This window comes from Pelmatolapia mariae, linkage group LG7, assembly GCF_036321145.2.
Source record: "Pelmatolapia mariae isolate MD_Pm_ZW linkage group LG7, Pm_UMD_F_2, whole genome shotgun sequence".
Lineage (NCBI taxonomy): Eukaryota > Metazoa > Chordata > Actinopteri > Cichliformes > Cichlidae > Pelmatolapia > Pelmatolapia mariae.
In genome coordinates this window covers 17,207,027-17,215,971 of record NC_086233.1, presented here as the reverse complement: position 1 = coordinate 17,215,971, position 8,945 = coordinate 17,207,027, and the positions used below count along the sequence as shown (strand labels likewise).

The window sequence follows — 8,945 nt, the reverse complement described above, 5'->3', positions numbered from 1 at the left end:
TAACGGCGTTGGTATCAGCACTATCATTATTTGGATTGCTCGGCCCACCTCTACTAAGGGGATTCAATGACTCTTTCATATTGTGGAGGGCATGACATGGATCCACTTGTCGCTTTTTGTGCTGCATGAGTCCAGAACTTGTAGTGAAACCTCCACAAAGAAAATCAAAGTCAGAAGAATTGATTTCTTTGCAGTGGGTAGAGCTAAAGTGCTAAAATCACTACACGCCGGAAGAACAGGTAGATCATCTAAGTGTGGTCTGGGTGAAAAAACAGTGGAAGCAACTCTCAGAGGTGGGGAAATGACATTTGCTGCCGAACCATAACATAATTGAACAAAGAGTGACGCAGGCAATCTTTCCTACATAATGCAAAACCTTCCTGATCTTGCCTCAAGTTCAGCACTGATCCCACATTAGTCTGTGTGCAGTCATCTTTGCCCCGTCTGCTACACTTCACACTGAGCCACTTCAATGCATGATGACATTTGCTTTCCTTGTTTTTTACTACAATGAATTCTATTTAATTTTGCAGTCTTTTGCTACTAGTGCTCCTAATTTTTATGTACCTCTGTACTTAAAAGAATTACTCATAAAAAGACTTAACTTTTTGTTTGTTTTGCTCTACCCTATTAAGCTATATTATTTTTAAAATAGACATTTTACAACTTTCAGGAAAATAATTTCATTTCATGTCGATTTATTTTATTACATTTTCTGTTTCATGCATGTCAAATTCTACACCGGCTAAGTAGTCAAGTAAAAGCTGCCATTGCATATTTTCAGTTTGTAAATGTGAACAAACAGGAAAGGAAATCATCATTTCCTAGGAATGGATTGACACACACAAACACTTGCCTTTATCATATGATCATCAGAGTGATTTGATTGTGGGAAAAGCTGATATAGCACTCACCACAAATGCAATTGCCAAAGTAATCTTTCATATGTGATTACGCGCAACGAGGACATTACGCTGCATATACACGTAATCAAAATGAAAAATACAACTGAAAAAACAATGTCTTCATCAGTTAAGCAAAAGAAAGAACAAACTAATGGAAGTAAGGCGGATGAAATGCTCGAACGGGAAATCAAGAAATGAAGAGAGAGCTAGCTGAATGGAGGAGTCAGGTGGTGAGGAATCGTTCGAGCTCCTGGAAATAACATCGTCTCCAACCCTGAGGCACACTGGGTAGTCACCTGCAAAGACAAATCATGTAGAAGTTTGTTTAAGTCCGTTTCAAGTTTCAACAAGCATTTCATCACTTCTCGGGTTGCAAAAAACCTGTATGTTGTACTTCACAAAGCAAAAATGTTTGTCTCTTTGGTGGTTGGTTGCTGGAGGTTACTGGCTGCTGTCAAGTGAAATTGGCTGCAAAGAGGGTTCTGCAAAAAAAACCCTCCTTGTGACTGTTTTGGTTAATTACCAAAGCAATAGGCTACCCGTAGTTTGTGTGAAAGACACAAAGAGCAGTAAGGAAACTGTGACAAGTGAAACACAAACTAGAAACAGAAAATATTGCCCTCCTGTAAAAGTAAAAGCTGTGCCTCACTGCAGCAACTGACACATTTCACTAACACACTTTTACTTTGAAGGCGAGTGTTTTCTGTTTCTATTCTGTGTTGCACTTTTCACAGTTCACTGCTGCTTGGTGAGTACTAGGTACTAGTACTAGTACAAGTTGGCATCTTGCATGCAAAGAAACTACTGGCAACTGACATAACCTGCTAGCAACTGAAGCAAATTTCACGCAGCAACTATTCACAGAATATAGACATTTCCCTCACTAGTGCTAGTTGTTGGATGATCTGATATCGTCGCGTTGGTGTTGTTCCCACATCATCATAATAAATGCTGTTCCAGGTTCAACATTGCAAGTGACCAATCACATTGTTGTGACGTAATACTTTTGCAAGCCAAGCGATTCATTCATTTATGAAATTCCAATGTTGCAAGGACAATATCTATAATGCTTACCGTTTATTAAAGAACAGTATCCTGAAATGTAAAGAATTCAAATTGCTGGATCGGCAAACAGAGGCGGTTTCTCGCAAGTTAAGTAGATTTTTTTTTACGGCATTTTTTCCCGAAGTCGCAAAAGTATGACGTCACAACAATGTGATTGGTCACTTGCAATGTTGAACCTGGAACAACATTTATTATGATGATGTGGGAACAACACCAACACGAGGATATCAGACCGTGCATTGGGGGTTACCCAGGGGGTTTATCAGTGTGACTGAAGCCTAAGATGATGCAGACATTTGGACTCCTAGTCCCACTATGTCACAGGGTCAAGAAATGTTGGACAGCAATGCCTCAATGGGCAGACTGAATGAGAGCAAAAGTATTAATTCGTACCTTCCTGAAGCCAAGCCGCTGTTGCTCCACAAGTGTGTCTGAACCATCAAAGTGGAAACCTTGACATCTGTATAATGGAAACATTCATATTCACATTTGAATCCAATTAACTGTGAAGGCAATTCAAAATTTTATGCCAAAAACTGTCATGTAGTCCTCTTTGTCATTTATGGACAATGAGGACTACATACATACATTTGTTGCATTCAAAATATATTCATTATATACTAAGTAGCCACTTTGTTAGATACACAGCTATAAATCTGACTGAATTTATCCATAATGAGACCATGTATACAAAAAACAAGCTTTAGAAAGGTGGAGTTGTTAAATTGAGTTAAATAGCACATAACTACTGACTGGCAGGAACACAACACCTTCATGGTAGATTGAGAGTAAGTATCTGGCCCGGTTCCATACCCAAAGCCCACTTAAGAGTGGATTTGAGCTATCGAGAGCCCGTTACTTTCTGCCGACTTACTGCGCAACAGAGGCACTGGAGCCAGGGTTGCGTCTCAAGCGGCAATAAAGAGTCAAAAGCTTTTAACAAAACCTGTTACCATTCTGTGAACGGCCTTCACTTCTGCTCAACCGTATTCATCTGCATGGAGGTAAAGCAATGGCATCTGTTCTCTTCTCATATTTATCTATATAAACAAAAATAAATAAATAAAAAATAAGATATGCTTCATTTATCCCAGATCTGCAAAATTCTTGTATCACAGCAGTTAAAAAAATTAAGTTAGACACAACATACATAAAACAAATATGAAACAACACACGTTTTCAAACTATTCAATTTAAAATCACAGTCATGCAAATATTTTTACATACCAATGGAAGTTTTTTGTTGGTTCATTAAAAGCTGTTTTCCAAGAGCTGGATGGTACATCTGCAAATAAGAAATAAGTCATTCGTTCAAATGAAATTTAGCTGAAACATTTTTGGTGAGTATTTATTTATTAGTTTTCGGTTCATTTCATAACTTCCTTGACTAACAAATGTTAGTCACGTACCGTTACTGTACAGGAAGATTACAAGCCTTGGCTAGTTTTAAAATCTCTATCTCCTACCACCAATGTTCCCTCTAAGCTGCGCACGTGCGCAATTGCGCACTGCTGGCACGGTCTCTGCGCACAGAAAATCTGCGTTGCGCACAAAAAAAATCTAACCTGAATTGAAATTAAAATTAATACTTCAACAATCCTGTTTTGCAGTGTTAGTCAGTGAGTGACTGGCTGCTCCCATATGGGATTAGAACGATGCCACCTTATCCCATAGTCCAGCCAATAATGCGTATATACGCAGCCAATCAACGTCGTTGACAGGCTATGACAACGTCCTTATGTGCCGACACCGGTGTTTAAGCTGGCAAAGCGGCGTGGCTGATGTGGAGTGAAGCCACGTTAACGACAACGTGTACAACCATTGGAGATGTGAGCAGGACAGACGGAACAATTGACGGAAAAAGTGTGGACTTTATACCAGTTTTTAAATTGTGTTGATAGGCCACGTAAAACCAGAGTTGTGATAAAAAAAAATGCAATGTTTGGTTTTCTTCTTGAATACTATCGTTGTTTATATTTACTACGGGAAGAAACGGTAAAAACGGCGTTTTATAAGGAAAACGCTCGAAAGCACTCTACGCCTGTGAGCAAAAACAAACCCCACCTCTCTCTCCCTTTCCTATTGGTCGAAAAAAGTACCATGTCGACCAATCCAAAAATGATATGGCAACGTGGCATCTAGTTGTTAAGAAACGGGGGGAAGTTTTAAGAGTGACGGCGGTGTTTTGAGATGTGAGAGATTTGAGACGTTTAGCGCAAATCTTGTGTAGTTAGTGTGTAGTGTAGTCAATAGTTTTGTTGTGTGTGTCAGAACAGTGAGGCGACTACTGAACGTTACAGGTGTTACAGCAGTGATACATCTCCTGTTGTCAGGCCTGCAGGTATCAGGCTGTTGTTCTCCTTTATCTCATAGTGGACAGAAATTATTTTTTGGAGTGGCACAAATAATCTGTGTGGCATCAAATTTGATGCAGAACAGCTGATTGTTCTGTAAATAGTTTGAAATGTTTATTTAAAAATGCCTTGGCTGTATTAAAAAAATAGCTGCAAAAAACTTTGTTATTTGCCAAACTGAGTTACTTTTTTGAAGAAGTAACTATATAATTTATTGCCCAACATTGGTCATTATATACTGTATTTGGCAGACAGAGAGTTACAGGACTCTCCCAGACCACAGACTCATACTCATAATACAAGTCAGAGCTTTATAAAAAAAAAAAAGAAAAAAAAAAAAAAAAGAAAGTTGTGTTTTCGAAATAGGAGTTCAAGTTATTTTTTACTTCCAATAGTGTTAACATACTACACAGGCCAATGACTAGATTTTTTTTAAATTTTTCATTGTAAGTGGGCTAAAGCAGTTAATTAAAAGTAGTCTAACATAAATGTAAACGCTGTAATTTGATTATTTTAATAAACCATGTAACTTGGATGGATTAGATGCCGGCGTGACCACAGTGCACACGTCTGATGTCGCTCACAGTGGTCCAAGGGATCGCTCAGGGAGTTTGTGTGTTCGCTCAGACACGTGAAAAATTAGAGGGAACATTGCCTACCACTCTTCTCCATCATGCTAACCTGATAAAAAAAAAAACTTACCCTGACCAGTCCTCTGTCTGTGGCCTTAACGTTTTCGTTCCTCTTAGTAAGACTTATGTGAACATTTGCCTCGCCTGTAAACAGTTGACTGGAAGAACTTACACACAAAAAAGCGGAACTTATTTAAATTGTTTATTTAAACAGTAACTTATTTAATATGTTACTGTTACCCATACATTTAGTTACAGTTTCACAAGAATTGTGAGGCCGACAAGCCCGCCATCAGTTGCAAAAGAACGAGCCCTACATATCGTATGAGTTCGAATCTCAGACACTTTGACCTCAAGGTCATTTTATTTTACTCCGATTAGCTTAAAAATCTTACTTCAACAAACAATATAATGCTTACTTAGCAGAATCAAACGATGGCAATTAAGCTTTAAAGTAATAATGTGGAATGCATTTGGGATAAAGGCTGCAAGTTGTATTAGAGTGTAGGATTTGTGTTTCACAGAGTGCGAGAAAAATAACTGACTTTAAACAGCAGTAATTATATAAGTAACTAGAAAGTGCATTTTCTGATGAAACTGCAGTGTGAATGCTTGAATCTGAATGTATGCACTGAAATGAATTAATTGCTGAATTTTAAGTTAAAAATGTTGAATGAGATGACAAATACCGAAATTTGCACCTGAAAACAAAAAACCTGAACTGCTAAAAGCTGACAAGCACAGAGAAGAAGTTGGAAAATAGCTGAAAATGTTTTAATTGTAAATTAGAAAAACCTATGTAATGAGAAAAGAAAATTTAGAGTCAGAAAACATCTGAATGAATATTAAAAGTTCATATTCTTTGAATCGCTGAATGACTAAAATGTGATCCCTCCACTTGGATCCACACAGTTTAAAAACTTTACATCTCTGAGCTTTGAAAGACAGTGTTGGAAAGAGAACAACGATGGCGACGTTTTGAGAGTAAAATGATGGCTGTAGAGCAAACACTGTGGACACAGCAGCAGTTGAAAGAGAAGTGTTTAAGATGAATCTTGGCACAGTGAGAGAGAGCTCGTTAGGCAGGCAGGTGTGAGCCTGGTTGCTATAGTGACTGAGCCAGGGGCTCCATACACACGCACACAGACATGCACCTCACTTTTGCTGCTTAAAATGAACAGAAAAGTCAGGCCGAAACAAATCGTTCCCAAATGAAAAGTACAAGTCGTATTGACAAAATTCTTTCACCGTGAGCACCAGCAATGTCTAGTCTACCTAATTCTCGGTTTTCATGCCTGTGGAGTTTATTATATGGACGTGGTGACAGTGTAAAGACACCATGCTCTTCTGATTTTCAAACGAACCTTCTGAGCCATTTTAACATTAAAGTCTATGGAAGAGTTGGAGGGAGTAGGCTGTGCTTTGGTGACATTTATGAAAGAACCATAACACCTAGTACAATAGTAAACACATTAAATGAAAGAGGACAGCGATGGCTACGTTTTGAGGGTAAAATCAGACCGGTAGAGCGAACGCTGCGGACACAGCAGCAGTTTTAAAAAAGATTTTAAGATTAATTTTTTTGCTTCTCTCACTGTAGCAGTTGAGCTGTCTCACTCTGGCCCCAACATTCCGTCCCATACACACCCATTATAAACTCTGAAACGGGTGAAAAAACATCATGAAACTTAAACTGGAACTGAAGAAAAAGTATAAAAGATATTGAAAAGATAAATACAAGTTGAATAGTTGAATGTCTTGTCTTCGTTTTAAAGTTTGAATGGTGGCTCTATGTCAACGTATGTGGAAGTAGTAGGAGTTTAAAAATGAGTAAGTTGAATGAGGATTTGAAGGGTCTCCCCATTGAAATACATGGGAAATTTTTGTTGAAAAAAGTTGAATAAAATTAAAAATATAAATGTTATAAATGAGAAAAATAGAAGCAGTCATGTCCAAAAGAAGAGGAATCTAACGGTGTTTGAATGGTTTTTCTAAGTTGAACGGTTTTGAAGGAGTAGGACTACAAAAAACGTACGGAATAGATAATAATAATAAAATAGAACTAGAAAGTGCATTTTCTGAAGAAACTGCAGTGTGAATGCTTGAATCTGAATGTATGCACTGAAATGAATTAATTGCTGAATTTAAGTTAAAAATTTTGAATGACATGAAAAATACAGAAATTGTCGCCTGAAAACAAAAGTGCTGAACTGCTAAAAGCTAAAATCCACAGAGAAGAAGTTGGAAAATAGCTGAAAGGTTTTTCAATAAAAATGAGAAAGGAAAATTCAGAGTCAAAAAACCTCTGAATGAATATTAAAAGTTCATATGCGTTGAATAACTGAATGACTAAAATGTGAACCCTCCACTTGGATCCACACAGTTTAAAAAGTTTGTATCTATGAGCTTTGAAAGACACGGTGTTGGAAAGAGAAGAACGATGGCGACGTTTTGAGGGTAAAATGATGGCTGTAGAGCAAACACTGTGGACACAGCAGCAGTTTAAAGAGAAGTGTTTAAGATGAATCTTGGCACAGTGAGAGACAGAGCTCGTTAGGCAGGCAGGTGTGAGCCTGGTTGCTATAGTGACTGCACCCAATGGCTCAGTACACACGCACACAGACATGCACCTCACTTTTGCTGCTTAAAATGAACAGAAAAGTCAGGTCGAAACAAATCGCTCCCAAATGAAAAGTACAGGTCCTATTGACAAAATTCTTTCACCGTGAGCGCCAGCAATGTCTAGTCTACCTAATTCTCAGTTTTCATGCTTGTGGAGTTTATTATATGGACGTGGTGACAGTGTAAAGACAGCCTGTACTTCTGGTTTTCAAACGAACCTTCTGAGCCATTTTAACATTAGAGTCTATGGAGGAGTTGGAGGGAGTAGGCTGTGCATTGGTGACATTTATGAAAGAACCATAACACCTACTACAATAGTAAACACATTGGATGAAAGAGGACAGCGATGGCTACGTTTTGAGGGTAAAATCATACCTGTAGACCAAACACCGTGGACACAGCAGCAGTTTTAAAAAATATTTTAAGATTAATTTTCGACCTGCTTCCACTCTAGCAGTTGAGCTGTCTCACTCTAGCGGCAACATTCCGTCCCATACACACCCATTATAAACTCTGAAACGGCTGAAAAAACATCATGAAACTTAATCTGGAACTGAAGAAAAAGTATAATAGATATTGAAAAGATAAATACAAGTTGAATAGTTGAATGTCTTGTCTTCGTTTTAAAGTTTGAATGGTGGCTCTATGTCAATGTATGTGGAAGTAGTAGGAGTTTAAAAATGAGTAAGTTGAATGAGGATTTGAAGGGTCTCCCCATTGAAATACATGGGAAATTTTTGTTGAAAAAAGTTAAATAAAATTAAAAATATAAATGTTAAAAATGAGAAAAATAGAAGCAGTCGTGTCCAAAAGAAGAGGAATCTAACGGTGTTTGAATGGTTTTTCTAAGTTGAACGGTTTTGAAGGAGTAGGACTACAAAAAACGTACGGAATCTATAATAATAATAATAAAATAGAATAAAGATTACAACAACAATACTGTGAATGCTTTTACAAGCATTCACACTAATAAGGCTTTGAAAGGAAATAAGCTTTGTTATTGTGATTGCGCTTGACGTCTCCAACAGTCAGTCTGCAGGTTTGTTAAACATGTCGGCGCTCGCGAGCGTCAGCCTGAAACCTTGAAACTGCCTGTTGCGGACTGCGGTTAAAAACAACCGAACAACTGAAATATGACTGTATATGCAGGAACACGTCGACCGTTGTGGTAGTACATCATAAAATGCAAGCTAATAAACTTTTTCCCACTCACATACACCCACTCACCGTTTTGACGTGACAGCTACTTATCCACCTCGTGGCCATAGAAGGTCGCTACAGGATACAACTACGGAAGCTGGGAGAAACTAAACTTAACCAACTGCCGCAAACCGCAAACGTCACATGAAATAGGATACACTATACAG

At 38.1% G+C, this 8,945-nt stretch overlaps 1 long non-coding RNA gene across 2 annotated transcripts; it reads right to left on the bottom strand.

Moving 5' to 3' along the window:
- Positions 1-698: 698 nt before the first annotated feature.
- LOC134632009 (uncharacterized) lies at positions 699-8,849 on the bottom strand. Of its 2 annotated transcripts, none has more exons than XR_010094437.1 (5): positions 8,806-8,849; positions 3,198-3,255; positions 2,924-3,010; positions 2,364-2,430; positions 699-1,201 (listed from the first exon to the last, which is right to left on the bottom strand). It is a non-coding gene; the product is annotated as an uncharacterized LOC134632009 (long non-coding RNA). The 2 variants fall into 2 exon arrangements; XR_010094438.1 differs by lacking the exon at positions 8,806-8,849 and adding an exon at positions 5,027-5,111.
- Between the last annotated feature and the right edge of the window lie 96 nt (positions 8,850-8,945).